Raw genomic sequence first — 24350 nt, 5'->3', positions numbered from 1 at the left:
TGGGTGAAAGAAAAAGAAGGAAACAGGGACTCTCCACAAGGCCAGAGTCCCTGCTAGAGTGCTTCCTGCCTGGCAGATTGAACTCCAGGTTCCACCCAGGACCAGGAGGGGCCAGGCTCCTCCCCGCTGCAAACAGCATGAAACTCTGTGGTTCCACCCCAGCGCGCTGCTCCCAGTGTGCAGGCCGGCTGGAGTTTTTCTGGGTACCCTTTCCTACCCGGCTGTCTCAGTAAGAACTGAGGTAAGTACAACTTTAGAAATTGGCCTTTGCTCATTGTTTGCTGTTTGTGTAGGTGCCAGAAGCTACAAATTTCTCCACTATCCTTGTTGTTGTCTCCACTGTTGTCTTTTGCTCAGAGAAAGCCTGTGCTGTTCAACTCTTTAGAATTTAATCCACTGTTATTGTACCGTAGGTGGTAAGTTATGAGGAAGTATATTGTTCTATGATCATCTGGGTAAACTTTAGTCTTTAAGTGGGCCTGTGTCTCAGGTCTATAGCTTCACAAGTGTTTCTCCTGTGGTGTAGCCTTTTTCCCTGCTTGGCCCCTACTCCCTTCTTTGGCTGCAGTATTCTGAATTTATTTCCTAGAAGCACCGTTTAGTATTATGTCATCCTTTATGGTGTGAGATAGTAAGTCTGGAGAGGATTGGAGTGGAATCAAAACCCTTGCCCCAGTTGGTATAAGGTTCTGGCAATGTATTTCTCTCTGGAGAGTATGCCTTTCTCATGGAGAAGAAGGCTTTGGGTTTATTCCAAGATGATTATTTTTCTCTCCTCATGCCAAAGCCATTAGGGGATATTTCTCAGATCTTCTCCTTGTTAACCTGTTCTAGTTCTTGTAGGTAAGGCCTGTGAAAGTTCAGGAGGCCCTAAAAATGTGGCCCCTCAAAAGATTCTAATTTTTATTCTAATCTATACTTAGTTTTCAACAATTCAGTAAAATTACCATATAACTGCCCCTAAGAGTTTATGGCTCCAGCAGCTTTCCTCCCAATTACCCAGACACAGTTTGTCTCTTAGGGGCCATCTAACTCCCTAGATTTCAAGTTGGCAGTTTGTCCTGGGACCTTAGTTCTGTGATAGGGCCAAGCAAAGTTACTGAATTCCAGCTGATTAAACTTTCTCCTGTAAAGACTGAAGTGAGGACTCTAAATTTTACATATTGGAGCGGAAATCAAAAGTCCCTGAGGACTTCAAATTTATTTTTTATTCCTAAAATATTTCATATTACATAGAGTTACTTTAAGTACATTTAAAATGCTCACGTATAAGCTACGAATTTTGTTTTTAGTAGTCTATTATAAACAGGTCATTAAAGTAAATGACTACCCAAATGATGGCTAGTATGGTGTCATAATTTTTTTTTTTGAGATGGAGTCTTGCTCTGTCACCCAGGCTGACGTGCAGTGGCACAATGTCAGCTCACTACAACCTCCGTCTCCTGGGTTCAAGCGATTCTCCTGCCTCAGCCTCCCGAGTAGCTGGGATTACAGGTATGTACCACCACAACCGGCTAATTTTTGTATTTTTAGTAGAGATGGGGTTTCACCATGTTGACCAGGCTGGTCTTGAACTCCTGACCTCAGGTGATCCACCCCGCCTTGGCCTCTGAAAGTATTGGGATTACAGGCATCAGCCACCGCACCCGGTCGCCATCATTTTTCATAACAACCTTTTTCATTTTCTTATATTTCATTACTTCATAAACTCATACACACACACACACACACACGCATAATATAGATAAACACCTATAGCATATAATTTATTTAATATAAATGAGAAAAATAATGAATGAATAAGAGCAGCATAGACTAAAAAAAAACAAAACAAATACATGTTAACTGAGCCCTCGTATGCATAATTGTTTATTTATTACACAAAGAAGTATGAGACACATTATTTTCAATTAAAGAATTTCAATATAATTGTGACAAAAAAGACTTATGAAAAGTTGAACGCAAGAGTTAACAATACATTTACATATATAAGTAAACCTTCAATTTTCCCTTCATTTCCCGACCATTTCGGTCCTAGTCAGTATGCATAGCAGAGAAAGGTAGGAGACTGCACCAGGGATAAGTGCTTCAGGGACATAGGTGGGATCTGAGAGCCCCAGCAAAATGAGGAGGGAGTTCCTGTACACAGGGAGCCTTGCTTGAAGTGTCAGAGCCTGACAGTAGTGATGAGAGTGACCATGCTCAGAAAGGGACAGTAGGGCATGAAGATTAGCCTAAATAGGTTGACAAAGATTCTGCACAGACATGTGAGCTACCACGGGGAGTCAGAGCCCAAGTGTAGTGAGAAGGGCATCCACGTGGGTTGCAGAGAATAAAAGTGGACAGAGAATGGGAGACTTTTCATATGTCTTATTGTCACAACTATATTTTAGTTTATTGAATGAAAAGATAGTGCCTCCTACTGCTTTGTACAGCACATAGCAAGTAAATATATTAAGAATAATGGGAGACTGAGTTTTCATTGTTAGAGAAGACAATTAAAAATATAGAAAAAAAACCTACAATGCAACAAGTACCATTAGTGTGGAATTAGAGATATTAGTGTAAACTCATTGGTTTTAACATATAAAGGTTAATAAAAATTAATTGATATATATTTGGATGCGCATATGTGTAGATGGATGATGCTTCCATAACAGTGAGTATACTGACTACCTAAATCTATGCTTTTAAATACTATTCTCCACCAATGAGACCAGGGTTCTGTGGGAGAAATTGCTCATTTGGGGGATAAGGAGGAAAAATACAAGATGCATCTAAAATTTCTCGTGCCAGGAAGCAAAGGAGAGCTCAAACAATATAGGGACATATTAAAATGACATATAAAGTGGACCTTCATTGGCCAAACTGGGGAAAATTTGAGAATCAAAATAAATAATGGCAATGATAAATTATAACCCATTGCATCAAATTGAGAACCATGAGTCCTTAGAGATATAACAAATAAATTAATAAATGGGAATTTTGATGAGAAATAGGATATTTATGTAGTTTGCAAAGTATTCCCTCAAAAAACATTTATTATTAATTGCAAAGCTTAAAAGATTAATTTTACATTGGTGAATACTGGCAGACAGCCCTTTAATCAACTGATCAGTTACCACCAATGATGGGAAAAATCTAAATCACACACCAGCTGATAGACTGCAATGGGAATAATATAGCCTCAAAGACTCATAATCTGAAACTAAATATCTAACCAGAAGAAATAACCAAACGGTTTTGAATTGAAGGAATTCTCCAAGATGACTTGTTTTTAATCTTCAAAAGTGTTGAAGTTATGAAATTCAAAGAAAGGCTAGAGAACTATTTTAGAGTGAAGACCAAAAGACATGAAAACTAAAGGCAATGTGTGATTATGAACTGTATTCTTTTGATATAAAGGACACTATTTGAATAAATTGAGAAATTTTAATTGGAAAAGAGCATAATAAACTATTAATGGTAGTTTCCTAACTTTTTGATGTTTATATTATGATAATACAGAGAATCCTCCCTCCTCTTGTAGGAAACAAACATTAAAGCATCTGGGATACTGGAGAATCATTTTGCCAACTTAGACTCAAATTTTTCAGTAAGAAAATTATTTACATGGTAACTCCAACTTTTGAGATTGTTTAAAAAGAATAAAAATATGATAGTATCATCAAAAGTACATGATTTGAGACTTCCGATTTAAGCTCAAAGACATACAGATCTGGGAAGAATGTCGGTACCTAGGAAAACTTAGATGAACTGCAAATAAATTCCTTTATTAAATCCATAAGAGAACTGCAGTCACAGGGCAATTAACTAATAAGAAACCTTGTAAAATAACATGAGCTTTCAGGGAGAAACAAAACCTGAGTATTTGCTTACTGGTGATACTACCAGGTATCGTATACACCAGTAATAAAGTCAAGCTAAAAAATTAACGAATTGCTAAAGGGTGAATGTAGACTAATTGCTAAAGGCTAAAGGCTTGAAAGTGTGAAGCCCCTGAAGTTTCCAAATATAGGAGGCTTCACACCCTCTTTTAGGCTTTTCTTCCAAAAATTCCAGCAGATGCTCACAGAAAAGATTGTCACGGTACTAAAAAGTTTCACCTCTTGGCTATGGGTTAGAAGAGGGACAGAACAGCCACTGGCAAAATTCTGCACAACCCACAGCCCCTATGTTCCTTAATCTATATTGGGGAGGATAACTACCTTAATCTATATTGGAGAAACAACAAAACTGTCACCTTGACTCAATGGTGAAGAAACAGAAGAGAAGAATTAGCTACACCCCTGGTGGAGGGGCAAGACTATATACTGGGCCCAAGACTAGAAGTAGAGAGTAGACAGCAGCAATTATGAAGGCCATGTCCCCAAGATCCAGTGACAGAGGGCATGCCTCAAACCAAGGCTTAATCAGAACATCAGATAATGCCTCATTATGTCACCACCCACTATCAAGTTAACAAGTGTTGAGTGAAAATAAGAGTAAAATACAACTTGAAGAGCTACAAGAGACAGGTTTTCTCTGGGGTACTACAACAACAACAACAAAAGAAAAGACACAGAACCAAAACCCAAATAGAAGCAGACATTGCCAAAATAACTTCTGGTAAACTACTCAATCTTTTAAACACAACATATCACTGGAGGAATATACAGCCAAAGATGCAGTTGGCATAACCTTAACAACACCGGCTCACTCCTGACTATACTAACACACACTTCAACAACAAAGGTCTAGCTGAAGAAAATGTGTGTTCATCATTAAGTATAAAAAATATTTAGCTCATTATTTACTGCCCTTTCTAACATGCCTGCCTTTCACAAAAATTATAAGAAATATTAAAAAGGAAGAAAAACACCCTTTCAAGTGGTATGACAATTATTAAAACAAGACTCAGATATGACAAAGATGCTGACATTATTTCACAGAACATATTTGAAGTAATAATGAAATGTTTGTCTCTAATGATAAAAGTAGATGACATGAAATATCAGAGTGCTTTCAACAAGCTCATTGATAACTTGAATATAAATGAGGAAAGCATTCATGAACTTGAAGATAGATCAACTAAAATTACCCAAATCAAAACACATAGAGAAAAAAGTGTGTGTGTGTGTGCACGCGCGTGTGTGTTTGTGTTTGTTGGGGGATCATGACAATACATTACAGAAATGTTGTGTTAACAAGAAGATCATGAGATTTGCAGAGGAATAAAGGAGAACTTTACTTTCTAAATTAAAAAAGAAACCAGGGAAAAACAACAAAGGAGTTGTACATAGGAGAAAAAAACAATCTGAAGATTGAGGAGGCACAGCCTTCATTAAAAATGAAAGTGTGCTCTCTGAAGAAGAAAGAGAGGTCTGGCTTAAATAAGGAAAGTTCTTGCCTTGTTCTCAATCAGGTTCATTTATGCAAATAAAGGATTCAAACTTGTTCAATTATGAATGACCAAAATAGTCAAGCCCTAATTGGGTGGTTTTCAAGCCCCAAACCAGAAGCCTCTTTCAGATGTTTCTTTCTAACAGCAAGGAGGAGGAAGAAAATTCTGGCTGTAATTTATCTTGGCAGTAAAAACAGAAACTGGTTTGGCTTGATTATAGAAATGGAGGTGCTGTGATGGCTGTCTGGAATGTCCTCAGTTAGCCATGGGGAGTCTATTTTGTCTGTTGGCCAGGAGCATACAGAAACCCAGATGTAAAGAAGAGAGATAACAGATAATAAAAATATATATATTTGAAGTAATATGTCCGGGATTGGTTCCTTCCGGTGGGTTCTTGGTCTCGCTGACTTCAAGAATGAAGCCACGGACCCTCGCGGTGAGTGTTACAGTTTTTAAAGATGGTGTGTCCAGAGTTTGTTCCTTCAGATGTTCAGATGTGTCCAGAGTTTCTTCCTTCCGGTTGGTTCATGGTCTTGCTTGACTTCAGGAGTGAAGCCGCAGACCTTCACAGTGAGTGTTACAGCTCTTAAAGGTGGCGCGTCTGGAGTTGTTTGTTCCTCTTGGTGGGTTCCTCGTCTCACTGACTTCAGGAGTGAAGCCGCAGACCTTCACAGTGAGTGTTACAGCTCTTAAAGGTGGCGCGTCTGGAGTTGTTTGTTCCTCTTGGTGGGTTCCTCATCTCACTGACTTCAGGAGTGAAGCCGCAGACCTTCGCAGTGAGTGGTACAGCTCTTAAAGGTAGCGCGGACCCAAAGAGTGAGCAGCAGTAAGATTTATTGTGAAGAGCAAAAGAACAAAGCTTCCACACTGTGGAAGGGGACCTGAGCGGGTTGCCACTGCTGGCTTGGGAGGCCAGCTTTTATTCCCTTATTTGGCCCTGCCCATGCCCTACTGATTGGTCCATTTTACAGAGTGCTGATTGGCCCATTTTACAGAGTGCTGATTGGTGCATTTACAATCCTTTAGCTAGACACAAAAGTTCTCCAAGTCCCCATCCGACCCAGAAGCTCATCTGGCTTCACTTTTCAGTAACAATAACCAAGATTTCCCCAAAATTAATGACAGGCTCCAAAATCAAGAAATAACTATAAAAATGATCAACCAGTAGCCCTTGGGATTTTCTGCCTATGGAGAAGCCATTCTTTTATTTCCTTACTTTCTTAATAAACTTGCTTTTACTTTGCTCTATGGACTGGTCTCAAATTCTTTCTTGTGCAAGATCCAAGAACCCTCTCTTGGGGTCTGGATTGGGACCTCTTTTGTGTAACAACTTTCTGGTGAATGCCAAAGGGACAATAATGAGGAGACCATCCCAACCCAAAGGAAATAGACTGCAGCACTGAAGAACAACTTTAAGTAAGTGGTGGGGTACCCAGGTAGAGGATGGGATTGGGTTAGAGGCCTAACTTAGGGGAGTTAGAGTCTCTCCTAAGACAGAGAGGGTTAAAGGCCTCTCTTAATAAAAGGCAAGGATGCTTGATCAAACATGGATTCAAGGCCCAAGGTTAGAGTCCCTCCTAAGATTTAGGGGGTTGGAGGTCCCTCTCAGTAAAGTTCCCCTCAGCGAAGAACGGGTTTGGTACTATGGGATGTTAACTGCTCTTCTCTTTGGATTAATCTGTCTTACACTCTGCTGACAGCTATGGGTGACAGGATCAGCCATGTACAGGATCACCGGACATAGGGAGATTTTTTCTCTCCCCAAAAGAGGGCACTTGAGAGCTGATGGGGCTGCCAGAAAAGACCCTTTCATGACCCACAAGCAGCTGCCTGGACTTTTGATTCAGCGTCACTGCAATGGGTGGGTATTTCTCTGACCTTTCTGAGTGCCTCACCTTCCCCACCCTGCTACAGACAATGCTTTTGTCTCTCTGTTTCTCTCCTTTCCCTTTATTATATTTTCTGTTACTCAGGGCGACCTTCTTGCCCATTGACCCCATGTTGAAATTCCCAGTCAGAGGTTGAATTAACGATGATGAGGCCCAACCTGGGGCAACTTTGATCCTTGCCAGTTTGATATTTGGTGCTAAGCAGAGTGGCTAATGTCTACGTTTTGTCACATGTGTTTTGCTTTGGCCAGAATGGAAAAAGATAATTTTCCTTTGTGTTGCAGGTTGTCCCCCAAGGCTACAGTGCAAAAAGTCAGGTCACTAGGCCCACTAAGGGAAAGGGAACCCAGAGCCTGGCATGCTAACAAAAGGGTAAGAATTTTTTGCCAGTCAGACTTCTGGCCTCTCTCTCTCTGTGCAAACCGGTTAAATAAATGGTAAAAACCACTGTTTTTCTCCTCTGTAGAATTTTGATTAGTGGGAAAAAGCATTTGTGATGCTAGTCTTAAGCTATAGCAAATCTGGTGTGCTTTGTGTGTCTTCCTTTATTGTTCTGTCATAAAGAGTGGTACCTTAGGATAGAATGTGGGCCTAGGACACATGTAAGCTTGTTGATTAAGATGGCCCAGGAAACTGGTCAGTCATGTCTTTGGGAGCTTGACCTTGTGACCACGTGGCAGTACTTTCTTTTGGTCTCTACCACCACAGTGGGGGCCCAAGTTAAGGGTTCAATTCCTGTCTTAGGGAATGAGACCTTTCTGGTTTGATACCTGTGTGACCTTTACCATTTGTTTATTCTCTTCCCCTCGACAATCTGTCTTGAGCTTTTATTTCTCTGAGCACAGAAATAAATACCATTTGGCCTGGCTAAAGTAGGGTAATAAGAAATTTAAAAGGACTTTTATAAAGAGTGCTATAGCTAAAAGTCAGTTTAATTAAAACCAGATATTCAAGCTCTCACAGACTTGGACTCCTTGGGAAAAACAGAGGAGGCATCACAGACCCAGTTTTGGGGGGAAAAAACAGCACCTCTGTTTTCTTCATGAAACTCCAGGAATTGGAAGTAGATTCCTTTCAAAATCTAAGGCTTTGTTCTGTTTTGCATTGCATGCATTATCTGACCTTTTTTGAGTTTTGTGAGTATCAGAAATTACTTCAAATTATGAGAGAACTTTGGTGTGTAGTAACTAGGTAGGAAATATAGTTTTGGGGATTGCTAATGGCAGTTATGGGGTGATACTCAGCTCTGTGCACATTTGGATCAGAGAAGCATGCTCTTGACTACCAGAAAAGTATGGAAATGTCCCCACCCCACAATGAGAGATAAGACTGCCATGGGAGATGGTCTGATTCCCTCTTTTTGGGATCCAGAATCTGGTATAACTACAGGACCCTTAATTTCTAGAGATCAGTTTTGCCTTCCAGTTGTGCCTGCCTATTAGGCTGCAGAAACTGCATGCTTTCCTGGCCCTGTTCCTCCAAAGGTTCCACCCTGAAGCCAATAATCCAATTAGGAAGCTAGTAAATGAAAACTCTTACAAGTACTAGATCTTCTTCTGTATCTGTATTTATATGTGTTGTGTGTGTGATATAAAAAAACTTTAATTCATTTAAAAATAGTATTTAAATCACATATTTTATCAGAAAATTAAACAGTGCAATACTTTTTAGTTCATGGGACTTAAATAATCTTTGAGGAATAGAAACAGCTTTAAAGATTATTGGTAAAATAAAGATATTTGATCTAAATCAGGTAGGCAAGATATTAAGTGTACTAAATGCTTTAAGGTCATAAACTGCTTCTTTGACTTTTGAAAATTGTTCACTTTACTTACTTTGAAGCATTAGATTCTTGATAAGACATGGAGACATGTGGAGCGCCATGCACCCTAGCTGTGCTGGAAAGATTAAGCCCTTATCTGCACTTCTGTCTGATGTCCTAAGCTCCACACTTGATACATAATTACAATCGCCTACTAACCAGGTTTTTCACCAAAAGCAAAAGTTCCTAAGAGTTAGCAGTGTAACATGTATTTGAGGCTACTAAAGAAACAGTTCTACATGCAAGGCATATAAGGAATGTAGAATATATGTTTGGTAAAAGATTATAATCAGGCATGGGAGTGTGGATTTCTTGCTTAAGTTTAGAGGGTTCAATTATTGTTTCAAGTTAGAATTTTGTAAAATAAATTCTATGTCTGAACATACTGGCTAAATTTAAAGGGGTATACAGTTTTCCTGTAAATTGAACATTTATTGAACAATTGAATGAAAATAAAAGCACAACAGGGTTTTCTTACCACTGATCTGCTTTTTAATAAAAACTTGTAAAGTGTTACAAAAGGCTTATGAGAATCTTACCTTATGGTCAAACATTAAAATTGGTTAGAAATGTCTATAAGGTTTTATTAAGGATAGGGTTTAACATTAATAGTACATTAATGTAAAAATGACATTTGACTTATTTGGTATAAAAATCATACAGAAAGCATTGTCAAATATGAAATGGTGTTTGGCTTTCTTTGGGCTGTATGTGTATAAATGTGCCATTGGTATGTGTTCCAAAATTATGAGAAACTCCCATAATTATGTTACGGCTTAGTGTGTTATTAATAATTATAATTGTTATGTGAAATTGTTGTATGCCATAGAAGTAACCAAAATTCCTAGTCAATTGTGATTTTAATAGAGGCTGCCCTAAGGCATTTTATCATCCACAGACAATTGTTGTCTTGTATTAGTCCTCTTTAGAAGTTGGTTTTTATAATCAACTACAGGACTTTAACAGGTACTCTTGAATGCAGGTTTCTGATAGCTTTGGAGATTGTAACATCAGAATAGAGGAAAAACTTCCAGGACTTTCATGGAGAGCTGAAATGTTCATGAATATCAAGAAGAACAGGAGTTAACTGCATGAACTGGACTAATGAAAGATGGAAGTAATTATTTTTTGACTTTGCTTAAAAACGTTGCCCATCCTTTGTTTTGTTTTCAGAGTCAAGGAAACTTTTCATTTGAGTTGTTTACAGATTTTAATGATTGTGTAAAGTGTACTCCTGTGAGGAACATTTAGAGCATATTTGTTTCTCTCTGCCTGATTTCTCCAAAATTTGGAAACTATTTGTATCTTAAATTGTGGCAATATAATTATTTGCATAAGTTCCATAACAATGTTTTATTTTGCAAGAGGACACAAGTAGATAAATTGTTTATTTTACAAGGCTTTGACTAGAATGGCATGCTTTCTTTTAAAGAATCAAATTTGACATGGAGAGCCAATAGAAGCCCCTTGGGAAAACTGGCCTCATACCTTGTCTACAGAGTTCCTATACGGGTTTCCTGACCTGGGATAAGTAAAGAATATTACTTTCTGACAGGCCTAGGAGCCCCAAGTTATCTTGGGACCTCAAGAGGAGAGGAATTTACCCAACTCATAGGTATTTGACAGTACAACCCCATTGCTGGGCTCAGTTTTAAAAGAAAAATGTCTTATATGAGATTTCTTATGGAACAGAGTTCAATCAAAGTCAATTTAAAAAGCCTATGTGAAAAATAGTTGTTCTTGCTCCACTTTATTCAAATAATCAGGCCAAGTATAATAAAGCAAACCAGTCTTACTATGATTTATTTTTAGTGAAAATGGGAGACTGGAGAAATAAACTATATTTCAAGAACTAGGGTACACTCATTATTAGATTCTAGTCTCATCAGATGTGGAATATATTTGCTATTGTACTGTTTGTGTAGGAATGAAGGATAAGCTTACTCAATATTTTCTTAAATTGAACAATTAATAAATTATAAGCTTTTGTAGGAACTCAGAGGTATGAATGGCCTTCACCATACTGACACTTTATGACTGGCCTCCTCTCTACCTGCAATACAAGAGACCCTAATAGCTGGGCAGGAATAACATCACCCCTATTCAGCCTGAAGAAGTTACAGAAGATGGATCTTTGCTCCTCTACAACTCTTAGGATTGAGGGATCTCTTATAAAAGAGATGGGGAAAATGTCAGAGGTGTTTGAACCAGAGCAACTCCATCTTAAATAGGGGTTGGGTAAAATAAGGCTGAGGCATACTGGGCTGTATTCCCAGATGGTTAGGCCTTCTAAGTCACAGAATGAGATAGGAGGTTGGCACAAGATACAGGTCATAAAAACCTTGCTGATAAAACTGGTTGCAGTAAAGAAGCTGGCTAAAACCCAGCAAAACCAAGATGGTGATGAGAATGACCTCTGGTTGTCCTCACTGCTACACTCTCATCAGTGCCATAACAATTTATAAATGCCATGGCAATGTCAGGAAGTTACCCTATATGGTCTAAAAAGGGGAGGAACCTCAGCTCTGGGAATTGCCCACCGCTTTCCTGGAAAACTAATGAATAATAAAAATGGGCAACCATTTTTATGGTTATTTCTTGATTAGCCATTCTTTTATTCCTTTACTTTCTTAATAAATTTGTTTTCACTTTGCTTTATGGACTCACCTCAAATTCTTTCTTCTGTGAAATCCAAGAGATCTCTCTTGAGGTCTGGATTGGGACCCCTTTCCAGTTACACTACCAGTTCTAGCCTACTGGAAATGGTAAAAAATCAGGAAGAAGATATGATAAAGGTCAGAGACTTGATTCTATAAAAATTAATGAAGAACACAGTAAATGGATTAAATAAAAGTAAAATTAAATGGGTTATTTTAATTTTAATCGCTCTAAAAGATAACTAACACAAAAATAGAAGTATTTTTGTGTTACTAGCATATACAAAACTAAAATATATTACAAAAATATCACCGAGAAAGTGAGGGAAGAATTGAGCAAATACTGTAATAAGTTTCTTCACAATAAAAAAAAGATTCAAAATCAACAAATTTTTGCTCTATCAGAGAACTGAGGTCATAGGACAAACTGCTGCCCTGAACACTGGAGAGACAGACAGCTTACTGGACAAAAGTTTAGGAGCAGAAGCCCACAATTGGATTTACTATTGGTTAGAACACTTTAACTTTAATTGACATATTGCTGGAGGTTAAGTGTAGACAGACTTGACAGGAGGCCCAGTGGGTATAATCAAATTCAACTTTATGAAATTTTGCCATATTTCTCCTTAAAATAGTTATACCTCTTTATATCTGTACCCTATGTGTCTGAGAATACACAAGACTCTACACTGCTGCTAACACTTTGTACTGTCAAACTTTGTTTTGCTATATTCATAATAAACAAGACATGGTAACAATGTGAATTTGAGATTTCCTGATTATAAATGAGATTGAGAATTCATCCATATTTTTCAGTCATGTAAGTGACTTGTGTGAATTGACTGCCTATATCCTTTGCTTATTTTTCATTTTTTAAAATACACTGATTTGTATAAGTTTATATATTCCAGAAACTAATCATTTCATGTTTATATGCACTGAAACTACATTCCCTGTCATTGGTTTATTGTTAGATTGTGGAAATAGTGTCATTATACAAACTTTTTTAATACTCAAATTTATCAGTACAATTATCAGTCTTTTCCTTTATGCTTGTACTTTCTTCATGTCAAGAAATTTTGACTTAAACTAATTCAACAAAATACTTACTAAAATGTTCCTAAAATATTTTAAGTTTTGCCTTTCACATTTAGGTCTGTGAACTTTTTGCTTATCACTGATTTGTTGTTTGTTTTGGTTTCTGTTTGCTTTTATGCTACAATTAAAGGCTCAGTTATTTTCCCATTTAGAGACTCTGTAGTCCCAATACCAGTTTTAAAAAATTTTTCTTGTCTATTTAAAAAATATATTATATGTTGACAAATTACAGTTGTATACATTTATAAAGTACAAAGTGGTATTATAATTTTTAATACAATGTGAAAAATTAAATTAAGCTAATTAGCATATATATAACCACAGATATTGAATATTTTTTTGTGATGAGAATGTTAAACATTTACTCTTTTAGTGATACTGAAATCACTCTTTTAGTGATACTTAGTGCACTGGGGTGAACATGGCTCACTTCAGTTTAGACCTTCCAGGCTCAAGTGATCCTCCTACCTCAGCCTCCGGAGTAGCTGGGACCACAGATGTGCACCACATTTCCTGGTTGTTAAAAATATATATAAGTATGTATTTTGTAGAGACAGGGTCTCTCTATGTTGCCCAGTCTACTCTCGAACTACTGGGCTTAAGTGATTCTCCTGCCTCTGCCCCCCAAAGTGTTGGGATTACAGACATGAGTTATCATACCAAGCCTTGCTAATTTATTAATCATATTATTGTTTTATGTCATCAAAACATTGAATTGTTGTAAATATAATAGAAGTAATGCCTTAAAGTAGTTTTCTTTTCTTCTTTTGAAAAATATTATTTTTTCATGTGATTAAGGAATATTAGTGCTTATTTCTGTGTATTATGTATGCATTTATAATTCTCTCTTTGCACAATTTATATGTCTTGACTTTTTAAATGTTGTTATTTTCTTAATTTGTATAAGCTCTTTCTATGTCAGGAATATTACATATTGTTTATGGTATAAAAATTATAACTTTTCCAATTTGACTTTCCATTGGTTATTTCACCTATTTTTTTATTTTTAGATAATAGAATTTATTAAAAGCAAGCAAAAGGTAGTGAATAATAAATATGAAAAGGGAAATAAATACAATAAAGACTAGAAAAATAATAGACACAAAACAATACAACCAAAATTTGCTTATTTGAAAACATTAACAAATTGGCAACTATGGCTAGACTTACTAAAAATAAAAATAGAGATGACTCGAATGAGTTAAATTTAGAATGAAAGAGGGATATTTTTACAGACATTACAGAAACAAAGATGATTATAAGAAATAACATGAACAACTGTATGAAAGCAATTTAGATACCTTAGATGAAATAGATGACCACAAATACAAAACTTCTAAAACCCCCTTAAGAAGAAACAGAAAATATATTCCAACCGGTAACAATAAAGCTTTTATAATGGTAATTTTAAAAGTTCCCATAAATAAGAGTTGAGGACTGAGTGCCCTTATTGTTCAATTTTACCAAAAGCTTAAGTAATCAACACCAATCTTAAACAAATATTTACAATAAAATAAAAGAGAAAAAAAATTTAACCCATTGTACATGGCCTGATTTAAAAAAAAAGTCATCTCAAGAAAAGAAAAACAACTACATACCAATATTTCTTACCAATATATGTGCAATAATCTTCAAGAAAATATAAGCAAACCAAATCCAACAACATATAAAAAAGATTAGAGGCCATTGGCATAGGCACAAGCAGGAATGCTACAGCCCCACTCCTGCCAGTATGCCATGCCAGCCCATGCATGTGCACCCCGCCACACTGCTGCAGCTGCTGACACACACAAGCAAGCATGGATCCCACTGCCACTATGCCAACAAAATGCTTTAGCCAGCACTGTCAATCAAAGTGTTGTAGCCAGTGGACTGGGAACATATTGGACCCTCCAGCACATCAGGTTTTTAAACTCGAGGGGCCACAGAACAAAGCAAGGGGCCACATATCAGCCCCCCTCAGAGTTAGCACACACAGTCTAAGAGTTGAGACTTATCTCCTTAAAATCTTCCAGAAATGAAGCTAGTTGATTGAACCTACTTTATACCACAATCAAACCCCCAAAGGCATCAAAGAAGATAAAAGTAAAAACCCCATCCAAAGGAAGACAACTTCAAAGACTGAAGGAACATCAACCTACAATGATAAGAAATAACCAGCGCAAGAACTCTGGTAACCCCAAAAGACACAGTGTCTTATTTTCTCCAAACAAACCCACTAGTTCCTCAGCAGTGTTTCCTAACCAGGCTGAAATGGCTGAAATGACACAAATATAATTCAGAAAATGGATAGGAATGAAGATCATTGAGATTTGGGAAAATCTGTTACCCAATCCAAGGAATCTAAGGATACAATAAAACAATGAGCTCAAAGACAAAATGACCATTTTAAGAAGAAAACTAAACTCATCTAACAGAGCTGAAAAACTCATTTCAAATATTTCATAATACAATCTCTAGTATTAACAGTAGAATCAACCAAGGTGAGGGACAAATCTCAGAGCATGAAGACCAGGTCTTTGAAAACACTCAGGTAAAAGTAAAGAGAAATAAAGAAGACTGAAAACAATTCTGAGAAAAACAGGATTATGTAAAGAGACCAAATTTGTGACTCATTTACATCCCTGAAACAAGAAGCAAAACCAAGTAACTTGGAAAAGTTATTTGAAAATATCATCAATAAAAATTTCCCCAATTTTGCTAGAGAAGCCAATATTAAAATTCAAGAAGTGCAGAGACCCCCTGGAAGATACTATACAAGACAACTATCCCTAACACACATTGTTATCAGATTCTTCAAGGTTGAAATAAAGAAAAAATGATAAAGGCAGCAAGAGGGTAGGAGCAGGTCACCTACAAATGGTATCCCATCAGGCTAATAGTGGACCTTTCAGCAGAAACACTGCAAGCCAGAAGACATTGGTGGCCTATATACATTATTCATAAAGGAAATAAATTTCAATCACAAATTTTATTCCTGCCAAAATAAGCTTAATACACGAAGGAGAAATAAGATCATTTTCAGAAAAACAAATGCTAATGAAATTCATTACAAACAGTTCTGCTTTACAAGAAGTCCTTAAGGGAGTGCTAAATATGGAAAGACCATTACCAGTTACCAGAAAAAGACATGTAAGTACATGAATCATTGACATATAAAGCAAGTACACGATCAACTCTGCATATTAGCCAGCTAGGAACAAGATGACAGAATTAAATCTGTACATATCAAACTTAACCTTGAATGTAAATGAGCTAAATGCCCCAAATAAAAGGCACAGAGTGGCAAGTTGCATAAAAAAGGAAGACCCAATGGTATCCTGTCTTCAAAAGATCTCCCTCACATGCAATTACACCCATAGGTTCAAAGAGAATGGTTGCAGAAAAGCCTGGCAAGTAAACAGAAAATAGAAAAAAGCTAGGAATGCTATTCTAATTTCAGACAAGACAAACTTTAAACCAACAAAGATCAAAAATGACAAGCAAAGGCATTACATAATTGTAAAGTATTTAATTCAACATGATATTAACTAGCTTAAGAATATATGCACCCAAAACAGGAGCATACAGATTTACATACTTAGTACTTAATAACTTATAAGGAGACTTAGATTACCACACAATAATAGTGGAAACTTTAGTACTCCAGAGACAGTATTAGACAGATCATCGAGGCAGAAAAATAACAAAGATATTTGAGACCTGAACTCAACACTTGACCAAATAGACATCTACAGAACTCTCCACCCAAAAACAACAGAATATACACTCTTCTCATCTTCACATAGCACATACTCTAAAATGGAGCACAAAATCAGTCATAAAAAAATTCTCAACAAATTATAAAACAAAATTATACCAACCACACTCAAACTGCAGCACAGTAAAAATACAAATCAATACTAAGAAAATTGCTCAAAACCGTACAGTTACATGGAAATTAAACAACATGCTCCTGAATTACTTTTTGGTAACTTTTTGGTAAATATTGAAATTAAGGCAGGAATCAAGAAATTCTTTGAAACTAATGAGAACAAAGGAACAACATATAAGAATCTCTGGTACACAGATAATGTTAAGAGGGAATTTTACGTTGCTAAATGCACATATCAAAAAGTTAGAAAGATCTCAAATTAACAACTTAACATCACAACTAGAAGAACTAGAAAAAGCAGAGCAAATCAACTCCAAAGGTAGCAGAAGACAAGACATAACCAAAGTAAGGACCGAACTGAAGGAAATTGAGACATAAGAAACCATACAAAAGATCAACAAATCTAGGTGTTGATTATTTCAAAATAATAGATTGATAGACCACTGAATACACTAATAAAAAAATATATGATCTAAATAAATAAAATCAGAAATGACAAACGGGATGTTACCACAACCTCCAGAAATACAAAATTCCTCAGAGATTGCTTTGAACACCTCTACGCACCAAGCTAAAACACTTGGAAAAAAATAAATTCCTAGAAACATAGAACATCTCTATACTGAACTACAAAAGTATTGAATCTCTGAACAGACCAATTATATGTTCCAAAATTGAATGAATAATAGAAAGCCTACCAACCAAAAGAAGCTGGGAACCAGATGGATTCACAGCTTAATTTCTACAAGTATAAAGAAAGGCTGGTACCATTCCTACTGACACCAATCTAAAATATTGAGGAGGAGGGACTCCTACCTAACACATTCTAGGAGGCCAGCATCACTCTAATATCAAAACCTGATAAATACACAAAAATAAAGCTTTAGACTAATATGTTTGATAAACAGAGATGGAAAAATCCTCAACAAAGTATGAGCAAACCAAATTTAGTAGCACATCGAAGAGCTAATCCATCATTATCAAGTAGGCTTTATCCCTAGGGTGAAAGATTGTTTCAACATATGAAAATCAATAAATGTAATTCATTACATAAAAGGAACTAAAAACAAAACCAACACAATTATCTCAATAGATGCAGGAAAGGGTTTTGATAAAATTTAACATCTGTTCATCTTAAAATCCTCAACAAGCAAGGTATTGAGGAAACATACAACAAAAAAGCTTTCTATGGCAAATACACAATCATCATCATACTGAATGGGCAAATGCTGGGAACATTCCCCTTGAGAACTGGAACAAGACAAAGATGCCTACTCTCACCACTTCTACTCAACATAAGACTGGACTGGATATTTTATGCCAGGCAAGAAAAAGTAGTAAAAGATATCCCTATAGCAAGAGAGGAAGTCAAACTATCTTTTTGCACCTAATATGATTCTTTACCTAGAAAATTCCATAGTCTCTTTCCAAGAGCTCCTAAGTATGATAAACAACCTTAGAAAATTACCTGGATACAAAATCAATGTGAGAAATTAGTAGCATTTCTGTACACCAACAACAACTAAAGTGAGAGGCTAATCAAGAACATAATATCATACACAATAGCCAGAAAAAAAGAATAAAATACCAAGGAATACAGCTAACTAGGGAAGTGAAAATCTACAATAAGAATTATAAAACACTGCTCAAAGTCAGAGATGACACAAACAAATGGAAAACATTTCATGCTCATGGACAGGAAAACTCAATATTGTTGAAATAATCATACTGCCCAAAGCAATTTATGGATTCAATGCTATTCCTTATTAAACTGCCAATGACATTCCTTACAGAATTAGATAACCTTTTGTAAAATGTGTATGGAACCAAAAAGAGCCAGAATAGCCAAAGTAATCCTAAGAAAAATGAACAAAGTTGGAGAAATCACATTACCCAGCTTCAAACTATAATACAAGGCTACAGTAAACAGAACAGCATGGTACTTGTTGAAAAATAGACACACAGACTAATTGAACAGAATAGAGAGCCTAGAAATAAAGCAGCATATCTACAACCATCTGATCTTCAACAAATTTGGCAATAAAAAAGCAACAGGGAAAACTCTCCCTATTTAATAAGTGGTGATGTAATAACTGGCTAGCCATAAGCAGAAGATTGAAACTGGACTCATTCCTTGTGTCATATACAAAAATCAACTCAAGATGAATCGAAGACTTAAATGTAAAACCCAAAACTATAAAATCATTGGAATATAAGTTAGGAAATATCTTGTTCATAGGACCTGGCAAAGATTCATAATAAAGATGGCAAAAGCAATTGCATTAGAAACATAAATTGACAAATGGGACCTAATTAAATTAAGAGCTTCTATGTTACAAAATAAACTATCAACACAGTAAACAGACAGCCTACCAAATGGGAGAAAATATTTGCAAACTGATGGTCTGCTGATGGTCTAGTAGCCAAAATCTATAAGAAACTAACAAATTAACAAACAAAAAAGAAATAACCCCATTAAAAATGAGCAAAGAACATTAATAGACACTTTTCAAAGAAAACTTACATGCAGCCAACAAGCACATAAAAAATGCTCAACATCACTATTTGTTAGAGAAATGCAAGTCAAAACCACAATGAGATACCATCTCACACAAGTCATTATGGGCATTATTAAAACGTCAAAAAAGTAACAGATGCTGATGAAGTTGTAGAGAAAAGGGAACACTTATATATAGCTGGTGGGAATGTAAAGCAGTTCAGTCACTGTAGAAAACAGTTGTCAATTTCTTGAAAAACTTAAAACAGAACTACCATTTGACCCAGTGGTTATATACCCAATGGAATAGAAATCATTCTACTATAAAGACACATGCATGCATATATACATTGTGGAATTATTGACAATAACAAGACATGGAATTAAACTAAATGCTCATCAATGGTAAACTGGATTTATTAAAAATGTGGAAAATATACATAATGGAATACTATGCAGCCATAAAAAGAATGAGATTACAGACTTAAACATAAGACCTAAAACCATAAAAATCCTAGAAGAAAACTTAGGCCATACCATTCAGGACATAGGCACAGGCAAAGACTTCAAGTCTAAAACACCAAAAGCAATGGCAACAAAAGCCAAAATTGGCAAATGGGATCTGATTAAACTAAAGAGCTTCTGCACAGCAAAAGAAACTATTATCAGAGTGAACAGGCAACGCACAGAATGGGAGAAAACTTTTGCAATCGATCCATCTGACAAAGGGCTAATATCCAGAATCTACAAAGAACTTAAATAACTTTACAAGAAAAATACAACCCCATCAAAAAGTGGATGAAGGATGTGAACAGTCACTTTTCAAAAGAAGATGTTAATGCAGCCAACAAGCATATGAAAAAAAGCTCATCATCACTGGTCATTAGAGAAATGCAAATTAAAACCACAATGAGATACCATCTCATGTCAGTTAGAATGGTGATCATTAAAAAGTCAGGAAACAACAGATGCTGGAGAGGATGTGGAGAAATAGGAATGCTTTTACACTGTTGGTGGGAGTGTAAATTAGTTCAACCATTGTGGAAGACAGTGTGGCGATTCCTCAAGGATCTAGAACCAGAAATACCATTTGACCCAGCATTCCCATCACTGGGTATATACCCAAAGGATTATAAATAAACACACATGCACACATGTGTTTATTGCAGCACTATTCACAATAGCAAAGACTTGGAATCAACCCAAATCTCCATCAGTGACGGACTGGATAAAGAAAATGTGGCACATATACACCATGGAATGCTATGCAGCCATAAAAAAGGATGAGTTCACGTCCTTTGCAGGGACATGGATGAAGCTGGAAACCATCATTCTCAGCAAACTAACACAAGAACAGAAAACCAAACACCACATGTTCTCACACATAAGTGGGAGTTGAAAAATGAGAACACATGGACACAGGGAGGGGGAGGGGAACATCACACACGTGGGCCTGTCGGGGGGTGAGGGGCTAGGGAAGGGATAGCATTAGGAGAAATACCTAATGTAGGTGATGGGTTGATGGGTGTGGCAACCACCGTGGCACGTGTATACCTATGTAACAAAACTGCATGTTCTGTGCATGTACCACAGAACTTAAAGTATAATAAAAATAATAATAATAATGAAAAGAATGAGATCGTGTCTGTTGCAACAACATGGATGGAGCTGGAGAAAATTATCCTAAGCATACTAACACAGGAATAGAAAACCAAATACTGTATATCTTCACTCATAAGTAGAAGCTAAACCCTCAGTACATGTGAACATAAAGAAGGGAACAACAGACACCAGGGCTACTTGAGAATGGAAGAATGAGAGGAGGCTGAGGATTGAAAAAAACACGTAACAGGTACTGTGCTTCTTACCTAGGTAAGAAAATAATGTGTATACCAAACTCCCCAAACAATTTACCTATATAATATACCTACACATGCACCTCTGAACCTAAAATGAAAGCTAAAAAAAAATTCCAGAATAATTGAAAAATGCAAATAGTTTGCACATCACGAAGTGAGATTTACTTCAATTTTGTGTATTATAACATTTAATATAATAAAGAACAAATAAATACTTGACCATATGAAGAAGAAAAATTATGACAGTTATTCACCCACTCATGATTAAAAACCTTCTAATTCTTAATAGAAGTGAACTTCCTCAACCTGATAGAGAACATCTGTAATACACTCATAACTAGCATAATAATGAATTTTAAAAGAATTAGAGATTTTTCCTAATATCAGGAACAAGATTAAAATGTTTTTTCTCATGGTTCAACACTATTGAGCAGGTTATAGCTATGACAATGAGGCAAGGAAAAAATTTTTTTAAGTATCCAGATTGGAAATGAACAGATAAACCTATATCTGTATGCAGATAAAATGATTTTATACAGATAAAATTCTTAGAAATAAAATTTAAAAACTATTAGAACTAATAAACAAAAGTGTTCTACAAAGTTGCAAGACACATGAATAATATACAAAAATTGTTTTTCTATAAATAATTCAAAATGAAAATAAAGAAAAAAATTTCATTAAAATAGCATCAAAAAATAGAACAATTAGAAATTAATTTAACAAAACACATGCAGGACTTGTACATTGAAAAGAACAAAATATTATTAAAAGTAGTTAAGATCTAAATAAACAAAAAGATCTTTCTTGTTTATGGAGTGAAACACAAAATATTGCTAAGCTGGCACTAGTTTTAAAGTAAATCTCAAAAATCAGTGCAATTCCTATAAAAATCTCTACAGATTTTTCCGAAATTGACTTAAGTATACATTTTATATGAAAATGTAATTGGCCCAGGATAGCCATAACAATTTGAAAAGGAAAACCAATTGTGAGGACTCACACTTTCTGATTTCAAAACATACTACAAACCAGCAGTAAGTCAAGATACTATAGTACTGGCATAAAAATAGACATATAGATCAATTCAACCAGTTAAAAATCTATAAATAAGTTCTTCTATTTTTGTTATATTGATTTTTTTTTTTTTACTTTTTTTCTAGCTAGTTTATTGAGGACACCATAATCTGTTCAATCCATAGTGCTGGGACAATTAGATATCCACATACTAAACAGGATCCACACCCACTACATGCTACATCAGTAACAAAGAATCAGGGAAACAGGATACCACCAAAAGAAAATAAATTTCCAGTAACTGACCTCGGATTAATGGAGATCTATGAATTGTCTGAAATATAATTCATACTAATAAATGTGAGGCTAGGTGCAATGGCTCACATCAATAATCCCAACACTGTGGGAGGCCAAAATGGGAGAAATGTTTGAGGCCAGTCGTTTGAGACCAGCCTGGGAAACAAAGTGAGACCTCATTTCTACAGAAATAAAAGTAACTGGGTGTAGTGGCATGAACTTTTAAGTCCTAGCTAGTCGAGGGGCCAAGATAGGAGAATCACTTGAGCCCAGGAGTTTGAGCCTACAGTGAGCTATGATTGCATCACTGCACACCAGCCTGGGTGACTGAGTGAGATCCTGTCTCTAAATAATAGTAGTAATAATAATAATAAATGTCACACAGTACATTAAAAGTATGCAGGATATAAAACATGTGGCCATCTTAATAAATGCAGTAAAAGCATTTGACACAATTCCACATCCTGTCATAATAAATATCCTTTGCAATTTATGTAAAGAAGAAATATATTTCAATATAACAAAGGCTGTATACGACAAGCTCACAGCTATCATTGTACTCAATGGTTTACTGAAATGCCAGGTGGTTGATCTAGGTCCCATTGCTCACCACACAGAAAGCCAGTCACTGAGGTTAGCATTGCCAGGGAAGAAGGCTTTATTCAGGTGCTGCAGCAGAGGAGATGGGAGATAAGCCTCAAATCCATTCCCTAACCAACTAAAATTGGGGGTTTAAATAGTGAGGAAGAAATGTAGCTATGTGAAGGAAAACAAAAATTAGCGAGGGGTAAGGAAGAGGAGTTGGTCAACAGGAAGCAGGTGGTCAGTTAGGAAAACAGAAATTAAGGAGTTTCAGTATCTTGACACTACTTGTGAGGCCTCAGGATCAGTTTTCTGTGAAAGGAACTCATAAGACAAATGTAAGTTTCAAGCTTTAAGACTAGGATGGCCAGGCATGCTGGCTCATGCCTGTAATCCCAGAACTTTGGGAGGTCAAGGTGGGCAGATCACCTGAGGTCGGGAGTTCGAGACCAGCCTGAGAAATATGGAGAAATGCCATATCTACTAAAAATACAAAATTAGCCAGGCCTGGTGGTGCATGCCTGTAATCCCAGCTACTTGGGAGGCTGAGGCAGGAGAATCACGTGAACCCAGGAGGGAGAGATTGAGGTGAGCCAAGATTGCACCACTGCACTCCAGCCTGGGCAACAAAAGCTAAACTCAGTCTCAAAAAAAACAAAGGACTAGGATAGTGATTGTGTTCTGTGTGGGAAATGCATGAAGGGGAAAGAAAAGACACACATACACAATACCTTTAAAGGTAAACAATCTTTATCCTATGCTTTATCCTATGTAAATGGCAATGCAGATATAATAAGAAAATGGTATAATAAGCAAATGATATAATAAGCAAATTGCAATGGGAAGGGGAGAAGGAAATGTATATATAGTCACACTCACTAGACTATGGAGGATTCATCACCAGATCGGGAAGCAATAGCCTGGGATCCAGAGTTGGTCACTCGACCACGCACAGATGAGGAGAGGTCTCATGGAGCTTCTGTGTGGTCTGGGACCCTAGCCCTTTTGTAGTATTCCTTTCTTGGCCTGAGGCCCAGGAACGAGGGCCCTTCGTGACTGGGCTCAGGGAACACAGGAAGGTTAGCCTATTCTCTAGATTCTGTTGTTTGCCTTAAGGCAGAAAATGTACCTTAAGAAAACAATCAGTATAGGTTACCAGCTCCTGGGCAGATGCCCAGGGGCTGTTTACTGGCACGTAACCATTCTTTGTGTTCAAGTTCAATTGAGTTCAAAGTTGATATTTAATTCTTCCTCCACAGATGGCCAATTTCTATGTTTATAAAATAAAAGTAAACATTAATTTCATGGGGAAATTGGGCCAATTTGAAATGGAGAAAAGCTTAAAAACATTATGAAAAACAGTATGGAGTTTCCT

Source organism: Pongo abelii, chromosome X (assembly GCF_028885655.2).
Source record: "Pongo abelii isolate AG06213 chromosome X, NHGRI_mPonAbe1-v2.0_pri, whole genome shotgun sequence".
Taxonomy (NCBI): Eukaryota; Metazoa; Chordata; class Mammalia; order Primates; family Hominidae; genus Pongo; species Pongo abelii.
Note: the sequence above shows the minus strand (reverse complement) of the source record.